Here is a 21,392-nt window from a genome sequence, read left to right on the forward strand (position 1 = left end):
CGAGCCAAACGCTGGGTAGGCCCATTTGAAAAGACGACGATCCATTTCCTTACACATATTACTCCATATTGAGCTTGTGCTCAGTTTTTAATGAGATCTTTGTCAATGGAACGCTAAACCCTAATTTTCCTTCCTTTTTGTTTATAGTGAGCGGCGTAACGCTAAGTTTTTGTTCAGGTCATCAGATAGCAGAACACATCCCGCCTTCTGTGGAATGGACCAGAGTGAAAGTAATTCGTGGTAGATCCTTACAGCTGACTACCTTTTCTGTTTTCACCATATATGACTCAGGTCGTTATTTTAAGCAACAAGATACTGAAGAAAGCAAATATTGAGGGCATATTTGTCATTTCATCTACTGAAAGTGTTGCTTTAGTAGAAGGATTTAATGGAAGCGTAAGATGTTGAAAAAAAAAAAAATCAACAGCCAGCTGCACAAACGAAATTTTATTTCTTGACCGGTTTCAGGCACTTGCAAGGGGAGACCGCCAATTGTGAAATTCAGATTCGATTCATACTCCGCATAATAAAAGCTCATGGCCAGAGGTGTAATGTGGCAAAGCACCAAGATGCACTTCACAGCCGTTGTCAAGAAAATCGACAGTTAAAAGAAACCGTTGCGGTGAAATACTCTATACGATTAATAGTTTTCTACAGCGTCGTGGTGCAGCGGTAAGCGCTCGGGTTCGTAATCCGAAGGTCGCCGGATCGAATCTCGCGCTGTGCAACCTTTTTTTTTTAGTATTTGCTTTTTGTAATTCATATATATATATATATATATAATTCCCGGCAATCAGTTGCAACAATTATGCATATAATAATTTGTTGAAAGTCGTTTGTCGTGGAAAAACTGGCGACTTCGAACATCATTATGTTTTCCGCAAACAAAGTTGTATTTCACAAATGTTATTAATTGTCTTCATAGTGTTAACCACGTATAGATAACGGAAGACGTAGAAACGATAGCCCGCATCTCGTGGTCGTGCGGTAGCGTTCTCGCTTCCCACGCCCGGGTTCCCGGGTTCGATTCCCGGCGGGGTCAGGGATTTTCTCTGCCTCGTGATGGCTGGGTGTTGTGTGCTGTCCTTAGGTTAGTTAGGTTTAAGTAGTTCTAAGTTCTAGGGGACTTATGACCTCAGCAGTTGAGTCCCATAGTGCTCAGAGCCATTTGAACCATTTTTTTTAGAAACGATATTCCGAAACGAATACGTATAGCGTAAGTGAAACGTTCGTATTACAATAGAGACCCCACGAACACAAATTTGCTGTGGCAGGTATGAAATATAAACTCCGTTACTCGCTCGTTACACTTGAAGGACAGATGCTGAATGGGCCGAAACGAGCCGCCGCATAACAGCGTAGTTGCCTGCTAACTTCGAAAGAAGGTAGATGCGGCCCCTAGCGCAACTTATAACATCGTCGAAAATCAGTGTGGACGGGAGAGCTTTGGTACACCCTGTTAAAAAAATGGAAAAATGGAGGCGGTACAGTTGGAGAGCGATCCGCCTTCACCAACATGCATAAGCAATTCATTAATTAATTTATATATATTTGAATTACAAAAAACTAATAATAAAAAAAATTGCATGGGGCGAGATCCGTTCCGACGACCTTCGGATTACGAACCCGAGCGCTTACCGCTGCGCCACGACGCTGTAGAAAACTATTACCCGTAGAGATTATTTCACCGCAACGATTTCTTTTAACTGTCGATTTTCTCGACAACGGCTGAGAAGTGCATCTTGGTGCTTTACCACAATACACCTGTGGCCATGAGCTTTTATTATGCGCAGTATGAATCGAATCTGAATTTCAAAATTGGCGGCCTCCCCTTGTTAGTGCCCTTCTTCAGAAGATTAGAACTATCTCATTATTAGCGAGCGTCATAAACAACGCTCGCTAATAATGCGATAATTCCAATCTTATCAGTAACGGTACTAGTTGCCCGAAACCGGTCAAGAAACAAAACTTCTTTAGTGCAACTAGTTGCTGACTTTTTCAACATCTACTCTTACAGCTGCTGAGGACGTATAAAATGCTATATAAAATGCTAATACCATGAGTCACTATTTAACAAACAGCGGTCGAGAATCGTAGTTTACTATTCGCATCTCATTAAACATTTTGCATTGTGTTATTTGTATGTTTCAGATAATAACTGATGGGGATGTTTATTTACATAGGTGCACGAAGGAGGCGTTACTCTTTTTGCGAAGTTTTGAACGTAGTTTATTTTCTAAAAAGCCTTGGCAAACAGAACATTATTTTCTTGTGTCGTGTAGCTAATGTACGTAATACAACTGGGTAAAAATCAGTTTAATCAGATTTCTACGAAGCCCAGTTAGGAAGCTAGAAACGTTCAAAGTCTAGAAACGTTCAAAGTGGATGCAACATGGCTGTATGTAAAGTTGTTGGTGTAACGTAAGAAATGCATCTCCAGTCTGAGCTACGTGTGACGGATATTGTCTGCAACTGGTTCGCGATCTGCACTGAAATGTGCACCTTATTTTTGCTTTCGTTAAATCTGATATTACACACTTCAAATTGGAAATACGTGTTCTGAAATCGGCTATGCGCTAAACAACAAATCAATAAAGCTAGCTGTTAAGAAAACAGAGTTTCCCAAATATTCAAATTCGTAAGGATGCGGATCCATACTTCTGTAACACAAATAAATCAGCTGTTTCCAGCCTGCAGCATTACCCACATTGTATTTCTTTGGAGACACGTAACTCCGTGCCTTCCAACAGTTAACTTCCAGACTGAATGCTACTGAAGACCCTCTAATATCATCCTTCAGTATTTCCAAACTCCATTCCAAGTTGCGCAGGACTACTCTACTGCATCAAATACCCGATACTCTAATCCATCCCCTTCCCGAACTACACTAATGCCGTCCTCTCTCTAAGGACAACATCGGCTCTCTCAGAACTGCTGCTCAAACTCTCTCTCCCTCCTCACTACAGACGTGTTAAATGGGTGATGCACTACATCTCCACAAAGTCGCCCCACTCCATAAATTGGCGATCAACCTATGTTATTCAAACATTAAATTTGTATCAACATGTGTCACCAAGAGAGACCGCTACGTAAAGAAATTACTAGCATTTTGGTTATAACATTAAGTTATGAATCTTTATTAGATGGACAATCTTCAGCAACGTAAGTATGATTGACGTACAGACCTGGCTCTCGAGTATTTTTAAATTATAATAACAAAAATCAGAACAAAATGTAAACGAAAGAGAGCGTGGCAGTCCTAATCGTGACCTGCTAGGGCCAGCCAGTTTGACACTGTCACTTGATACCCGTACCATGAACCCAAGCCTCAATAGTAATAGGCAAAGTGTGGAACAGTGATCTCGAAATAAGCCGCTGAAACTTGTTACGTGTTTGAGAGTCTGACATGAGCAATAAGAGGCAGCTGCCGTGTTGTGTAGAGACAGTGCCTATCGCCACAGTGAATGGACCGATTCTTCTTGTCCCGCGACTGGGATGGCCATGGCGTGACACTCGGAAGCAGGACGGGCTAGACGGGCTGGATGCCTGACACGTGGGACAATGCATCACCGAGGTTGAGCACGAATTGAGCGTTTCATATACCACTCTGTGAAGGGCATAGTATTAAGCTCCCTGATACTGTTTGTACTTGAGTAGCCATTATCATTCTGAACTATAATACAAGGTACATATATCTCAAGGGTTTTAACAACCATTTGAACTTCAGCCACGGCTCCTCTAGATGTTAATTTCATTAGTTAAATCATTGTAGCTCCTGCTTAAGACATGAAACAACCTACTCCCTCTCTTATTTGTCTGTTTTCAATTTTCTTCAATCAGAGAAGTATTGTAGTGGTGAACAAATCCTCTCCGTGACTGACCGGTTTTCAGAATGCCACAAATAAAATAATTTTTCTAATGAGTTCAATACTGTTTTCCTAGAGACCAGCAACAACCATACTGTAACTTCTTAAGAATCTTTACGTGGTGCTCGTCCTTTTTGGATAGTTTTGTATTCACAGGATTTATTTTACTCCTCTCAGATAATTTCGTTATTATGTGTCGTTTCTATACAATCAAAACATCCTTCTTTATAATAAGTTTTGGCTGTTATAGTTTTTCTTACTTTCCGCAATTGTAATAACAAACTAATTTCAGCGTTGCGTAAGACATAGGCTATACATCTTTGCTTCTTTGTTTTGTTTTACCCATAAAAGTTTCATCATTTTATGATGTACCGCAGTGGGCTTTTATTTATTATTTGGTCTGAAAATCTGAATGACATCTTGTGGAGATTGATGTAACACCTTTGTATTTACAAACAGGTTCAAGCTGCTTATGAACCACCACAATATGTTATCCTCATTGCCAGACAGAAAAATAAACAAAAACCTGCTGCATACAGGTTATAAACTACTGAGACATTTATAAGTAAAAGCAATTGTGTCTTGCGTACGGTGGAAATTCTGTCCAGTTTATCCTACTTCAGTTGGATCCATACCTTTGCTTCGCAGTATAAGGAGGTTTTTTCTATCCAGTAGTTTGCGTACCTTTGTTAAAAGTTTACAACACTTTCACCGGTGTACGTTCATTCTGGGATATATACTTTTATTTTTCTAACACGTTTTCTTTATATCATTCTATCATTACTCCTGCTACCACAGGTTCCTTCGTTATCAATAATTTTATTTTTCATTTTTACGTACACTAAACCTTCTTTAATAATAGTACCAATTGGTGACTCTCTTCATCCACACCATTTTCGGAAAATATAGGCTCCCACTGCACTTCCATTGGATCTCCTTTCTCTGTATCTAGCTTCGCTAGTTGAGCTGTATCTGTGGGCTACACTATAACGATGCTGAATAAAATAACGCATTCAGCCTTATGATCTTCAACAGATTTCGAGAAAAATAGCTGGTTCTGTCTAAGAACCGTGTACATGATTTAATCAAAAATATTTAAATGTAATGTAATTCACTTTATGTACGACAAAAGTCACAATACGCTGAAACCCACCACACACTTCACCAATACTATTATTTTGCGCATTGCATGCAGTTGTTGTAGTTATTGCGAACTGTATAAATTGACATGAGAAATTAATTAAACGAACGAACGCGATGAACGGGAAAGTACAAAGACCAATGTATCATGCTTTTGTCAGGTACGGCTATTCTGAATCGATGCCAAATGATCAGTTATAACACGGGTTCTGCTAAATATTACAATGAAATGATGAAAGAATAGACGTTGTTTGGATCTGAGAAATATAGCTTTTTAAACTATGACTAATTTAATCAAAATATTCTCATTCTGAATAGTTCGCTCTTCTGCGCTATTCTTGCTGCTGCTGTGCATGGTATTGAAAGTCGTGAAATAGGCACACACCGAGAAAACTCAAAACTACCTTCATAACATGGATTTTGATGGAGGTTTTAAAACTCAGGCTAACTGTCTCGTGTAAGAAGATGGCAGAAACAGTACACTTATCCATTTTATATGTTCCCGATGACTGCAGTCAAATAATGTTTCTAATGCAGTAGAAAGCTACTCTGAAGCTTTGATAATAGATCTAGAGCGCTAAGCTCTTTCAGATATGTTTTCAATATTGAAAACATTTGCTCATTTATAAGATAAAGGCGTACTTCAATTTATGACAGTGAGAGTCTCGCTTGTGGTCTTTTAAATTCAAGAGACTGCAAATATTATGCCGTTCCTAACTGTCACTCACAGACTTATTTTATGAGTGGGTATCAGGGCGTACCTCGCTTACGGTAAAGGCAATATCTTACTGCTGTAAAATGTTATATGAATGTGTAATGTCGCCTACTAGAAATTGAATAGTATTTGAAATGAAAAAGCGTAATAGGAAGTCATGCGATGAACATGAATCATTATTCGTTTTCGTCGTTTTCCGTTACGGATGGTGTGGTCGCTTCATTTCATATTTCTACCAGCTACCGGAAAATACGAGAGCTATTTCAGCAGTAGCAATTTGCTTGTACTATTGGTTGCAGGACTCGATTACATTTTCCGCACTGACGAATGTATCAGCAACATGCATTCACTATACTACGCGAGTAATTGTATGCCCAAGTGCGACGTACATTCATTACAGTACATTCATTTATCCCCGTTAGGCGTGTATGGTGTTGTGCTGTAGGTACAGCCATTGTCCTCCTACAGAGCACCAGTTTTGTTTTCGATTACGGTGCCAGGAAACGTGTCTTTCAGATTCTCGCCTAATAGTGACATGTTCCGCGTGACCCATATGGAAAACAGTTGGGTTATCCGGTGTTTTATAGTACTGTTGGGTTTCAGCTACAGCAATTTTTTGCCGTTAATTAGAAGTTACTCGTACTGGAGGCATTGGGAGAGTGGGTTACGAAATTGTCTAACTTCAGTCTTTCTTCACAATAAGCTATCTCTTAGCACGGGAACAGAAATCCCTCTTTTTCTACACCTCGTTTTTACAACAGAGGCTGTTCCACAACGGCACTGAGCTCGCTACCTTCGTTTGCTTTTCATAGGAACAAACAGTTAGCACACAAGTGGATGTTTATATAAAAATGTATAAGATATCAAATTTATCAGTATCTCAATTTCCGTATTTTGTACAAAAAATATTGTATACATTTGTGAAAAAGTGAATAATGCATGAAGAGTTCAACCTATCGGGATTTTTGTGTATATTCCAAAGACTTGTAAATGTAGCTAGGCTTAGAAACATTGGGGCAGGAACGTTTTTATTGTTCACTGCACCCGTAGCGTTGTTCAAGACTTACTTGTGAGCAGCACGGTGGCTGACGAACGTCGCGTTCGGTATATGGAGCTGATCAACGTCCCAGTTGCATAACACTGTAAACTGTTGTCATTACTTACTGAGCGCAGCTGGATACGACAGGCAACTAGTTTGTATTGAAGAGAATGAATGTCCTGCTCTTACCGTGTGAAATGCGGCAATGGTGGATAAATGCACACATACATTGCAGGTAATGAACACATGAGAATATGAATGGATGAGGAGCTGAAACGCTCTTTCTGAACTTCACTTATGTTGTGCTTATCCAGTCATGTGGAGATTTGCTTGGCCGCACTGTTTTTTCTTTCTCTCGCGGGATCATCTATTGGAATATAAGTATTCCCCCTGGTTTGAATCGGCAGTCAGTAAGCATAAATACCTATGCAAACATGAGATTTCGTACACCTCTCCAAATAAGACTATAGCGACACCACAAATATAAAGCAAATATCACACGTTTAAAACGCATTCGTAATGATAAAAAAAAGAAAAACGTCTGGAGATTTGTTTCTTTCTATTATCTACAAAGTACGAAAGTGAACTGTAGTAACACTGAAATCGGTGAAACGACTTAGTGAACAGCGAGTAAAATATTTGATGTTTGCTACTCGCAGTTCGTGAAAGATTGTTGTCATTGTAAGACGATAATTGCGATGAACGTTAACAAAGTAATAGATGAAGGTGATGCAAAGCTATTGTTGATGTGAAGCAAATGAAAAAAAAAAAAACTAATAGCAGCTGGAAATAAATAAGTTTCCTGTATTGGCTGTTACTCATTTTATTTTTATCACGATATTTAGGCCTTGTAGCCATTAAAAAAAATGTTTAAGCCGTTAGCTACATATTTATTAGGTTATTTATACTCGTATAATTTCATGGGCAGTCTGTTGGTTTAACTGTAGCCACGACATTCGCTACAGCACAAACATTAGCACAGAGCCAAGCCATTAACTTTTTCTTTCAAGAAGTTCGTCACGACCATGGGCCCTGTTTGAACTAAATTATTGGGAACTGCAAAGACTACAAGCTTCATACTAAAGTTCAGCACACGAGTAGTGTCCGAATATATCAAGGTACGATTTACACGTCTAAACCAGAGATTTCCCTCCACAAACATTGGAGGAGCTACACATTCATAGTTGCGACCACACAACTTTGACATGTTAAAATCAGGAAATGTGCACTAAGTTGGCAGAGAAGATGCAGCGCGGTACACATCTACTCTGAAAGGGTACAGTACCGTCCGACATTGAAAATAGGTACAACATACTTCATTATTTTTGTCAGAACAACACATTTTTTTTGTAAAATAACTCAATTTCAATTAATACAGCGAAGCCGGATACCAGTGTGGGAAAGAATGACAATTTATTTATTTAATTGATCACATGTGCACTCCCACAAAATAAATCCCTACATCCAGTTTGGTGAGATCTGTGAAATGAATGAATGTATGGTCGTCTGCTAACCGCAGATAGTGAATGTGAATATATGATCATCTTTGAGACAATCCTTTGGCCACCTTTGGTGGGACCAAAGAGATGAAATTTACCTGAGCTTTGAGCGCCTGAAATGTGGCTGACCAATACGGTAGAAAGGTGCTTCCCCACTTCGGCTGAGGTGCGAGAGGACCTGAAGAACGGCCATGTTTCGGCACTCTGCCGCTGGATCTTGTGCTGTTAAGACCTGTCTTAGGTGTGCTCCGTAAAGACAAAAGAGTGGAGACATGGTATGCATGTGGAATATTTAAGAGTAGTTTGAAATAATAATTTCTCTATTTCAGGAACTTTTATGGGGAGAATTAAATGTCAGGCAGGTAATATTAATGGGATCATAGTAATCTTCGGAAGTGACCAACGGTCACAATGAAACCACGTGTAGCAATAAGTTAAAATACTACCGTGTGCTTAAGTTAAGCTGAATCTAGCGTGTGTACAGTAAGTTGAAATATTTAAGAAATAGCGTGTGTACCATAAGTTGAAATATTTAAGAAATGGCGTGTGCAGGACTTGAAATTAGAGACGAGTACTTCCACATGGTGAGTACTGTGTGAGTCTCAATCTGTGTACGAGACAAAGGATAAAGAGAAGTACTCGTTCATGGTATCAGTTGAGGACTCGCGTGTGTGATGAATATGTTTTTAATATTACTTTGCGTGATATGATTCCGTGTGACGCTAGATTCAAACTCTTGAGAGAGAAGCAAGGTGAGTCGGCCGTCTATCCAGCAACGCCACTTGGCTTGCATTGCACAGGAAGACGTGGATATATCTCCAGAGTTCATAGTAGGAAAGTAGAATTACAAAGTGGGGCAGTGTCGTGTGAAACTGGGATAAATACTAATTGAAGCGGGAAAGCTGAAAGTGATAGTGTTGTGACTATTTATTGTATTCCATGTTGTAGCGTGGTGTATGTCATGTAATTTGTGTATGTGTGGTTTGCAAGGTAGTTTCAAAAGATTAGTGGGTTATGCTTGTTCCTTCTGTACCGCTCGATCTGTAGGAAAGTTTCGTGATGATGATTGTGAGAGTCGAAGTGTGAAATATAATAAAAGATCCACCATCCTATCCAGAAAGTGCACTGTAGCGTTAAATAATTACGAGACCATAAGGTAGAGAATCACCAATGTAAAGCCATGCCCACTGGGCGGAATTTCTCATGTGTTATTGTTGTAGGTTATAGAATTTGTGTGTTTAGGTTATAGAATTTATCGGAATAAATAAGATAGTGAAAAGAAAAAGATTGGTGGAATTTTCCTTCGAATTGTATGTTGTCATGATGTCCAGAATTTATAATGTGTGCGCCATTCATATTCAGTGCGATGGCCACGTGTTGATAAAAGCCGTTAAATAAAAGACAAAAAGAAAATGTGGTATTGCCAGTGCGTAGTGAACAGTCAGAGTTCTGTAAATTACTGATAGTCAGATGTGCGTTTCCGTTGCGTATTATTCATACAGGAGGTTAATTTGTGACTTAATTGTGAGTACGAGTGTTCATGTTACTCGATAAATAAGAATGAATCCACTCGCTTGGCAGACCACTCATCTTGCAGGCCTGACTGCTTGATGCCATAGTATGAGCAAGGCATGTGGGTGCCTCTCAACTCAAGTTTGCAGTCATCGCCAGAAATATCGACTTTACAGTGATATCCAAATCGAAAATTAAAAATTTGGAAATACATGTAGAAGGAAACGCTTACGACGCCGCCAGTGTTAATTGTATCACAGTACAATGCTGTTGAGGAAAGAGTATTTATATAACCACAACAATTTATCTGACGTAACAACGACGTATCAGTACTTACAAGGGTACACTCACAGAAATTAGTCTATGACGAGAACAAAAACTTACTGCCGTCTCTCTGTGTCTCGAGTAGTGGATGACATAAACAATGTGTCCTCGTAACCTTTCTCCGCACGTCAAGTAAGAAGGGAAGGCAATGAATGAAAAGTAGATAAAGAAAGTTGACAATAAATTGTGGAAAGGCCGCTATTATCTGATACCGATGTTATTTTAATTAATGAGAATGGATTGAATGGCAGGGATATCCTACAAGTTCCATGAATTCATAAATGTAGGCTGCACATAATCAGGGCGTAAAGGGTAATAAAAGGACGATGAACTTATTTTATGGTGGAATGTCAAAGAATTAAGGACCTATACAATAAATTAAGCTAGTGACACATTTCTGTCACCAAGCACTTGAAAGCAGTTGCGGTGAGAATATTTACTAGTGAGGAATGTAACGGGCATGCCCCCTACCTGAAAATAAAAGTTGGGCTCATTCAGAGATCCTCAAGAATCTCCTTCGACCTCAAATATTTTCCTTGTAAGTTTTTAAGATACTTGAACTAGGACGATCCTTTTCAACTGCCAGGTTAATGAAGCAAAAATGACACTTACTCTGTCATAGACTTCAGCCTGACGCGCAACACATTTATGAAGCGTCGGGGTACTGCTCTGTCACCTAAGCTTTCTTGGGCTCATCTGTCCAGTAAAAAAAACTGCGACGTGGAAAGTAGAAGATATTTCCTGATGGACTCCATATTATAGTCAGGTAAGTTTCATAGGTAAAAGCACCGAAGCATAGAGCTAACAATACTCTGTACATTCAACTGACTGGGTAAGTCGAGGCAACCTCCATGATCGTGTGGTTTGTGTCAGAAGCGTAAACGACTTCCTCGTCGCAGCAGTCATACCACAGCGAAGACTGTCGTTTTGCTTTCAGGCCAGTAAGCAGCTTTGTAGGGATTCGTATGTAGTACAATAACATAGGGTTATAGAGTGGTAAATGCGAAAACATGGCGTGAAATCAAACAGAACATGAAGCGATCTCTTGGCGATTTTATAGACTCGACTAATAGTACTCTTGCGCTGGTGTGCAAAACAAAAGGTCGAAAGTAATTTTTGCACGAGTTGTCACTGCCAAGAATCATAGCTAGACGAAACTTGGACCATACATAGAAAGAGCTTCAAGGGTATAGTATGGAATATAACTGGAAGAAATACACAATACGACGAACAGAAATGACACATTTGTTCAAGGACAGCAATTACACTGAGGTCACAGCGATTCATGATGAGCCAATGGACACTACAAAAGGTGGGACATGCTTCTTAATAAGGTGTGTAATCACCACGGATGGTAGTGCCCATGCTGGGCACAAGAACGGTAATCAGTTCTTGTGGTAGGGTGTTCCATTCCTTCACCAGCGTGGTTTACAACTGCTGGATTGTCTTTGGTCATGTGACCGTGCTGCAGAACGACTCCCAACGCGCTCCATACATGCGCGATGGGATTCTGTCGGAACGGGCAGGTCAGGTTGTTCGCGAATATCCATGGTCCCAAAAGCCCCTCCAACTGTGCTGTGCGTTGCAGTCGCGCATTGTCATCCATAAAACTGAAGATGAGACGGCATGCACCTGTGAAAAGACGTACATGTGGGAGGAGTACAGTATCACAGTGACTTTGAAAGCTGCCTGTACCGCGATTAGAGCTTTAGAGGTCAGTACTTTCATGCAACCTTATACCTCCCCACACCTGGACCAACAAAACAATCATGTACCGTAACAGTCTTGGGTGTATCACGTGTTTGCACCCCTCCCCATATGAGGGTACGTCCAGAATCACTACTCAGACTGAGTCTGCAGTCATCCGAGAAGATCACGCAACCACACTCCTTGTTGGTCCAGTCCCTGTGCTCTTGGCAATATCGAAAACGGTACTGAAGATTTGTGGGTGACAACCGAACACAACGTACTTCCGTGGGGCAAGGAAGCCATCCCGATGTAGTCGTCGTGCCTCTGTGGAGCTGAGATTGCGTGCCTTGTACTCCTGTTAAAGGGGTTGCAATTGTACTGGCTGTCTGACGACGATCCCTTCTTACCTGTTGCACAATATGGCGGTCATCTGCTGCTGTAGTTGCTCCCTTCGGGCAGCAGTGCCTGTGGTTCGGAATGCTCCGCATGCGCATGAAACATTTTTGTCCTACACTCGTCACACTTTTTGTCCTTCTTCCAGGTTCCCGATTAATCTTCCCCCTGTTAATCCAGTGTCACCGGTCCATGTAGTAATGAAGAGCACCACAACAATGCATCGTAGCTCCTCGCTTACACTGTCTTTTCCCCTTCCTTCAACTGCCTCACGTTGCAGGACCAGCCTCATTAGGCGTTAAAGCAACGCTGACCTCACGCCATGTACAAACTTCCAGTGCACGAGGCTTGGGGCAAGATGCTCCCTCGATTTCCTTCATTTAGACAGAGTAGTTGATACCCAATTTTATCGATCCTGTCTTTAAGTTTTTGCAGAGCAGTGTGTTTACACAGTAACAAGAGACCAGACGAATTTCCAGATGTCGTGAAAAGTTACTGTCCGTCCATGTACCACGACAGTCTTGTGCGCATGCGTCTGAAAATCTCTCTCGAATTTCAGACGAAAACGATGGTACGTTCAGGTCACATTAGGCAGGATTCCTTCTATCATCGTCGCAAGAGAGAAGCGGAGAACGGCTGTTGAAATGTCAGACGCGAAAATGGCAGGCTTATTTTTCCTTCTGTGAGCTGGAAATGCGTTCTCCGAAATTCTGGTGACGACGAAATGATTTTCTATGTGGAACGTTTCCTGAACAGCCAAAAGCAGTTTCTACAAACAAGCTCTCCTTTAAGGCAACCATATTTGGAAAAAACTTTGAATATGTAGACAGGACCCAAGAATCATCAAGTTTCATCAAATGGAACTATAACGTTCCAGATAGCTTTTCAAATCTCAAACTTCTATGATGTACAAATGCAAACTAAAGTGATGAATGAAAATTTGTACCAAAACCAAGACTGGACCTAGGTCACTGGCTCATGAAGCAGATGCACTGACGACTACGCCACCCTGGCACACTGGCCATGCGCAAGAGCATGGGCTACCCCAGCATGCCTCCCTCCTCAAGCCAAATTCCCATTCGCGCCTCAGCCCACTTGGTATTCCCCCTACAATCGACCAGCATTTCAGAGGTTCTGCAGCTGTATTCGAATAGCTGTTCAGGCATGAGGATCCTGCCTGAAACCCAAACAGGTACCTTAATGAAATGGAAGTATATGGTTCCAGATACATTTTCAGGTCCCAAATATGTGTTATGGTTCAAATGGCTCTGAGCACTATGGGACTTAACATCTATGGTCATCAGTCCCCTAGAACTTAGAACTACTTAAACCTAACTAACCTAAGGACATCACACAACACCCAGACATCACGAGGCAGAGAAAATCCCTGACCCCGCCGGGAATCGAACCCAGGAACCCGGGCGCGGGAAGCGAGGACGCTACCGCACGACCACGAGCTGCGGACTATCTGTTATGTACATATAAAAACTGAAGTAACAAATGAAAATTTGTAGCAGGATCAGCTGAGACGTGAATGGGAATTTGGATTGAGGAGGGAAGCATGCTAGGGTAGTCCGTGCTGTTGTGCAATGCCACTGTGCCAGTGTGGCGTGCTGGTTAGGGCTTCTGTCCACTGAACGGGTTATCCAGTTTCGAATCTCGACTTTGGTACAAATTTCATTCATCACTTTAGTTTGCGTGTGTATTGGCTTGATGTATACGTTCGTAGCGGTTTTCCTTAAGTTTTAAACGTAACAGATACACATAACAGTGACTTTGTCAATAATATATAAGAAACTCTGAGCCTCGATTGCGGTAATGATAGTTTCTTATATATTCGATTAACACGATTGCTGATTGTGCTGCAATGTTGAAAGTACAAAAATCAGGCAATATTACTTTCTCCTTCAGTATTTACAACAGTCTGCCAACGATGGGGAAACTTTTCGAATCCGCGACCGTTGAAATCACGTGATTTTGAGGCGAACAACCCGTCGAACCATCTTCGGTCATTCTCATCCGAAAAGGAAATTCCTTGAAGGTTAATCGATAGAGAGCGGAAAAGGCGAAAATCTGAGGGCGTAAGATCAGCAGAATAAGGCAACTCCTCTATAGAGTTTTCTGTCAGTCTAGCAGAATGCCGTTGGTTGTTATCGTGGAGGAGCATCGTTTTACGCAATGTTCCTGGTCGTTGTTCTATGATTACCTCTGTAAGACTCCTCAGTTGTTGACAGCAAACGTCAGCAGTTATGGTTACACCTCGGGGAAACAATTTGCAGTACACCATACTGTCATTGTACCACCAGATGCATAACATTATGATTTGTGGATGCGCGCAAGTCTTTGTAATGGGAACTGCTGCTTTGGTTACGCTCAATCATTCCATTTATTAACCTTATGCTGGCGTAAAGACACCATTTTCCGCCACCACCAACGGTACAGCATAAGAATGGTTGGTGTTGTTCACAATGAAATTGATGGTGAACAGAGATGCACATAGGGCCACCCACTCATTTTTGTGAGTCTGGCTTAGAGCATGTAACACCTATACGTCCGATTTTTTAACCTTTCTGACTGCATGCAAATGTCACACGATGGTGGAATGATCATTGTTCATCACATTTGGAAGTTCTCGATTACTCTGACGTGGATCATTGCGGATTAATGCTTTTAAACGATGTTCGCCAAAATCCGAAGGCCTTCCAGGACGTGGAAAGTCCCTAATGTCAGAACGATCCTGCTCAAAAGGAGAAAACCATTTACTTGCCTTGCTCCGTCCAGTGCCATTATTCTCATGCATGGCGTAAATGTTTCTGACTGCCTTCGCTGTGTCACCCTTCAATTGAACTCAAACAGAACAATGTGTCAGAAATGTTCCGATTTCTCGACTTGGCACCACATTTATAGCGTCCACAGCTGCACTCACTACCTCCAAATGACATAATGACGGTATGAAAACTCAGACTGCAACAGTGAACTGCAAATAAAAAATGCCAATCGCTAAATACACTGCTAGCCATTAAAATTGCTACACCAAAAAGAAATGCAGATAACAAACGGGTATTCATTGGACAAATGTATTATACTGTAAATGACATGTGATAACATTTTCACGCGATTTGGGTGCATAGATCCTGAGAAATCAGTACCCAGAACAACCACCTCTGGCCGTAATAACGGCCTTGATACGCCTGGGCATTGAGTCAAACAGAGTTGGATGGCGTGTACAGGTACAGCTGCCCATGCAGCTTCAACACAATACCACAGTTCATCAAGAGTAGTGACTGGCGTATTGTGACGAGCCAGTTGCTTGGCCACCATTGACCAGACGTTTTCAGTTGGTGAGATATCTGGAGAATGTGCTGGCCAGGGCAGCAGTCGAACATTTTCTGTATCCAGAAAGGCCCGTACAGGACCTGCAACCTGCGGTCGTGCATTAACCTTCTGAAATGTAGGGTTTCACAGAGATCGAGTGAAGGGTAGAGCCACGGGTCGTCACACATCTGAAATGTAACGTCCGCTGTTCAAAGTGCCGTCAATGCGAACGAGAGGTGACCGAGACGTGTAACCAATCATCACGCCGGGTGATACGTCAGTATGGCGACGACGAATACACGCTTCCAATGTGCGTTCACCGCGATGTCGCCAAACACGGATGCGACCATCATGCCGGCCAGGGTGGCCGAGCCGTTCTAGGCCCTACAGTCTGGAACCGCGCGACCGCTACGGTCGTAAGTTCGAATGCTGCCTCGGGCATGGATGTGTGTGATGTCATTAGGTTAGTTAGGTTTAAGTAGTTCTAAGTTCTAAGGGACTGATGACCTCAGAAGTTAAGTCCCACAGTGCTCAGAGCCATTTGAACCATTTTTGAAGCATCATGATGCTGTAAACAGAACCTGGATTGATCCGAAAAAATAACGTTTTGCCATTCGTGCACCCAGGTTCGTCGTTGAGAACACCATAGCAGGCGCTCCTGTCTGTGATGCAGCGTCAACGGTAACCGCAGCCATGGTCTCTGAGCTGATAGTCCATGCTGCTGCAAACGTCGTCGAACTGTTCGTGCAGATGATTGCTGTCTTGCAAACGTCCCCATCTGTTGACTCAGGGATCGTGACGTGGCTGCACGATCCGTTACAGACATGCGGATAAGATGCCTGTGATCTCGACTGCTAGTGATACGAGGGCGTTGGGATCCAGCACGGCGTACCGTATTACCCTCCTGAACCCAGCGATTATTTATTCTGCTAACAGTCATTGGATCTCGTCCAAAGCGAGCAGCAATGTCGCGATACGATAAACCGCAATCGCGATAGGCTACAATCCGACCTTTATCAAAGTCGGAAACGTGATGGTACGCATTTCTCCTCCTTACACGAGGCATCACAACAACGTTTCACCAGGCAACGCCGGTCAACTGCTGTTTGTGTATGAAAAATTGGTTAGAAACTTTCCTCATATCAGCACGTTCTAGGTGTCGCCACCGCCGCCAACCTTTTCTGAATGCTCTGAAAAGCTAATCATTTGTATATCACAGCATCTTCTTCCGGTTAAATTTCGCGTCTGTAGCACGTCATCTTCATGGAGTAGCAATTTTAATGGCCAGTAGTGTAAACACAGTGCAACCGGAATACCAATACGAAAAACAAGCACCAATCTAATACATAGAGTATTATATCTGCAGCTTGATTTTTTGGAGATAATAATGAAAATTCTACGACTGCCCCTCGTCAATGTTGGATCATGTGTGGAAACAAGTTTCAAGTCAGCCGGTGGCTGATCATCCCTGAAGCTCGCCGCCGGCGACGGCTTTTCGCAGGGCGCTTTGCACGCCGAGTGGCTGTAAAGCGGGCAGTTGTCGCCCTGTGTGCTGAGCCGAGCGCTCGCAAAGAGCAGGGCCGGCCGGCGGGGACGCGCTAACAGGTCGTAATGGCGTCCGTGACGCAATCAGCCTTGCCCGTCGCCGGGCGCCTTCATTACTGCGCTAATCGCGTTTAATGCCGGCCGCCGCCGCTATACATCACGCGTAATACGCGCCACGTCGGCCCGCGTAAAACACGGCCTGCGTCAGCCGCTAGCCGGCGCCGCTCAGCCGATTGAGCCATTAAACAGCGAGCGAAGGCACGCGTGCCGGCCGTTCTTCAGGCCGAGCCGGAGGCCACGCCGTGCTGTCCGGGCAGAGTGCGCGGGACTGCGGACACGCCGTAATGGACTGAGTGCAGCCAGGGACCCGCAGAAGTCGGTCGCTACAAAGGGAGACTGGTTCAGGTTACTCTATAGTTACTACAGCGCTATTCAGTTTTTAACAGAATTCAAAAGAATTAAGATATTAGCAAGGTTTGCGGAAAATGTGTACAGTTGTACCAGCTGGTGGTGAAACGAATACTTGTAATCGGCGCAATATACACAGACCCAAAAAAATAATAATAAAATAAAAAAATAAAAAAAGATCGCAACGCCAATAAGGAGTTGTGCGAGGCCGGCCGAAGTGGCCGTGTGGTTAAAGGCGCTGCAGTCTGGAACCGCAAGACCGCTACGGTCGCAGGTTCGAATCCTGCCTCGGGCATGGATGTTTGTGATGTCCTTAGGTTAGTTAGGTTTAACTAGTTCTAAGTTCTAGGGGACTAATGACCTCAGCAGTTGAGTCCCATAGTGCTCAGAGCCATTTGAACCATTTGAGTTGTGCGACATAAACGAAAGTGAGTAGGCGTGTTTCTATGTTTCTACGTACATCTGAAAGGCGACGTGTACTCAGATCTCCCACCAGTCGCATAAGAGCGCCACAGTGAGTATGTAGATCAGGTTTGCTTTAAATATCTGCGATACGTACCTGTGAGATTGGACGTAGTGAGTTGATGCTGGTCAAGAATGCGTTTAAGGTGACAAAGACGCCTTTATCAGTACCTCAGTGAGTTTAAAGGAGGTCGTGCAAAAGGGCAGCGAGAAGCTGGATGTTTGTCCTGCGATACTGGAGAAAGACTTGGCAAGAATGTAATCTCTGTAAATGATTGATGGCAGCGGTAACCACGCGAACGTACGGTCGCGAAAACAGCGGTCTCTGGACTTTCACGCTGCACTACAGCGAGGGAAGACCACCGTGTTCTGTGTAACGCTCCTGTTGAAAAAAAAAAAAAATAAATAAAAAATAAATAAATGTTCAAATGTGTGTGGAATCTTATGGGACTTAACTGCTAAGGTCATCAGTCCCTAAGGTTACACACTACTTAACCTAAATTATCCTAAGGACAAACACACAAACCCATGCCCGAGGGAGGACTCGAACCTCCGCCGGGACCAGCCGCACAGTCCGTGACTGCTGCGCCCTAGACCGCTCGGCTAATCCTACGCGGGTCCTGTTGCATCGTACTGCATCTCCAGCAGCAATATGAGCAGCAGCTTGCACCACCCGGACGCAACAAACTTCTACAAATCGGTTACTTCAAGGATAGATCCGAGCCACACTCCCCATAGCGTGCATTCCACTGACCCCAAACCACCACCTATAGCCGGCCGGAGTGGCCGTGCGGTTCTGGGCGCTACAGTCTGGAGCCGAGCGACCGCTACGGTCGCAGGTTAGAATCCTGCCTCGGGCATGGATGTGTGTGATGTCCTTAGGTTAGTTAGGTTTAATTAGTTGTAAGTTCTAGGCGACTGATGATCTCATAAGTTAATTCGCATAGTGCTCAGAGCCATTTGAACCATTTTTTGAACCACCACCTATTGCGACGTCTGTGGTGTCAAGCGAGATTTCGTCAGATTACAGGCTGGCGGTCTGCTATGTTTTCTGATGAAAACTGGTTCTTCTTCAATGCCAGTGTAGGTCGTCTCCGTTCTAGACACACAGGACCTTCACCTGGAGTTATGGTCTTGGATGCGATTTCGTATGACAGAAGGAGGTCTTGTTGTTATCCCACGCACTCTGACTCTGACTCCAAAACTGTACATTAATCTGGTAATTCGACCTGTTGTGCTGTCACTCATGAGCAGGATTCCAGGGGTTGTTTTCCAACAGGATAACGCTCGTCCACATATCGCTGTTAATCCAACGTGCTCTTCACAGTGTCTACGTCTTGGACTACTCGATCAACAGACCTGTCTCCAGTCGAGCGCGTAGACTTAGGACATCACCGGACGACAATACCAGCGTCATCCCCGTATTGACCAACAGAGTACTGGACAGTATAGCACTCGTGGCCGCTGCATCGCGGTTGCGAGGTGCGGCCGAGGCAGTGCCAGATAAGTTTTATAGTTTGACGATAATTTGTGGATTTGTAGTTTTAGCTTGACAATGTCCACTATGGACAAACAGTAGATACTGTTATTCTGAAGAAGGTTGGGTTATCCCGCCTGAAACCTAGGTAAATTCTAGGTAAACGATGCAACTGAGGCTGTTCATTATTAAAATTAAAATTAAAGGCAATATGTACCGATCACAACTTCGGAGTAATGCTCAACGTATGTTGGTACGCATGCGTTGGCAGTCGTAAACAATAGGCAGTCGACACGAAGTTACCGATATGTAACGATCACAACATCGGAACGAAGCTCAACTTACCTTGGGCATTCTGTACACACACACACAAACACACACACACTACTTCACCTTTTGCCCCCCGCCTATCGCATCATGCTGGTCATGTATTTCATGTTCACTGATGCTGGTGAAACGGCAAATTACAGTTTCGTTGCGATTTAACACACCTGTGCTATTTTAAATCTCCGGTCCCGGCTTGTTCCAGCGAGTTAAAAGAAAAAAGTCAGTGGGAGGTGCTGCTATCATTCTGTATCGTCTACATCTCGGGTGCGCAACCGGATGCGGGCAGCGATTGGTTTCAGTTCGGTGCGCGAAAGGTGCCTAGGGAGAGAGCGAGGCGTACGTATTGTACTGTGCCCAGGACGCGTTTTCGTATATTTCCGCCGATGCTGGCTCGTCTCGTATTTGCAGCTTATACCGCAATCCACTGAAACTTTTAAGGTTTTCCCTAACATTAAAGGAAGGAAAATGATTGCTACTAAACCATCGTAAAGTTTACCACTCCGTATTTTATTCAAAGGAAGGTATAATTTATGGGTTATAATTAGCTAATTACAATTATTACATTTCCAGTGGTGTATTACATTCCAAATTAGGTTAGAAAGTCATATTTTATGGCCTACCGCAGTAGTAAATTTTGCGATGGTTTAGCAATCTAGGATTAATTTCGTGCAAGTGTTTTCGAGCGAATTTACTGAGTTTATTCCCAAAATCAATGGCATTACCATAAACAAAGATAAACCGATTTGCTTACCGTGTCACGAATCACTATCAGTTGTGACGGAATATAAAGTGAAAAGGGATGTATCTACGAAACACATTGCTCAACAACAGCTTCCTGTTCTTTCTCTTATTAACATTTGTAAATAATTCTTGTCCGTTGTGGATGTATTACAACACTGCGACTGCTGAAACTGAAGGCATTTTATATGAGTTGGCAGCAACCTGTGATCAAAAGTATCCGGATACCTAGCTGAAAATGACTTACAAGTTCGTGGCGCCCTCCATCGGTAATGTTCCACCCTTGGCCTTGGTGACAGCATCCACTCCCGCAGGCATACTTTCAATCAGTTGCTGGAAGGTTTCTAGGGGAATGGCAGCCAATTCCTCACGAACTGCTGCACTGAGGAGAGGTATCGATGTCGGTCGGTGAGGCCTGGCACAAAATCGGCGTTCCAGAGGTGTTCTATAGTTTTCAGGTCAGGACTCCGTGCACGCCAGTGCATCATAGGGATGTTATTGTCGTGCAACCACTCCGCCACAGGCTGTGCATTATGAACATGTGCTGGACCGTGTTGAAAGATCGAATGTCCATCCCCGAAATGCAGTGAGAAGCAAGAAGGCCCTTAAAACATCAATGTAGGCCTGTGCTGTGATAGTGCCACGCAAATCAAGGGGTGAAATGTGTTCTATAGGATTCAGGTCAGGGCTCTGTGCAGGCCAGTCCGCGGAGCGCCTCCATGAAAAACACGACCACACCATAACACCACCGCCTCCAAATTTTACTGTTGGCGCTACACACGCTGGCTAATGACGTTCAACGGTCATTCGCCATAATCACACTCTGCCATCGGATCGCCACATTGTGTACCGTGACTCGTCACTCCTTACACCAAATGAGCGTCGTTTGGCATTTACCGGCGTGATGTGTGGCTTATGAGCAGCCGCTCGACCATGAAATCCA

The sequence above is a fragment of the Schistocerca nitens genome, chromosome 1 (genome assembly GCF_023898315.1).
Source record: "Schistocerca nitens isolate TAMUIC-IGC-003100 chromosome 1, iqSchNite1.1, whole genome shotgun sequence".
NCBI lineage: Eukaryota > Metazoa > Arthropoda > Insecta > Orthoptera > Acrididae > Schistocerca > Schistocerca nitens.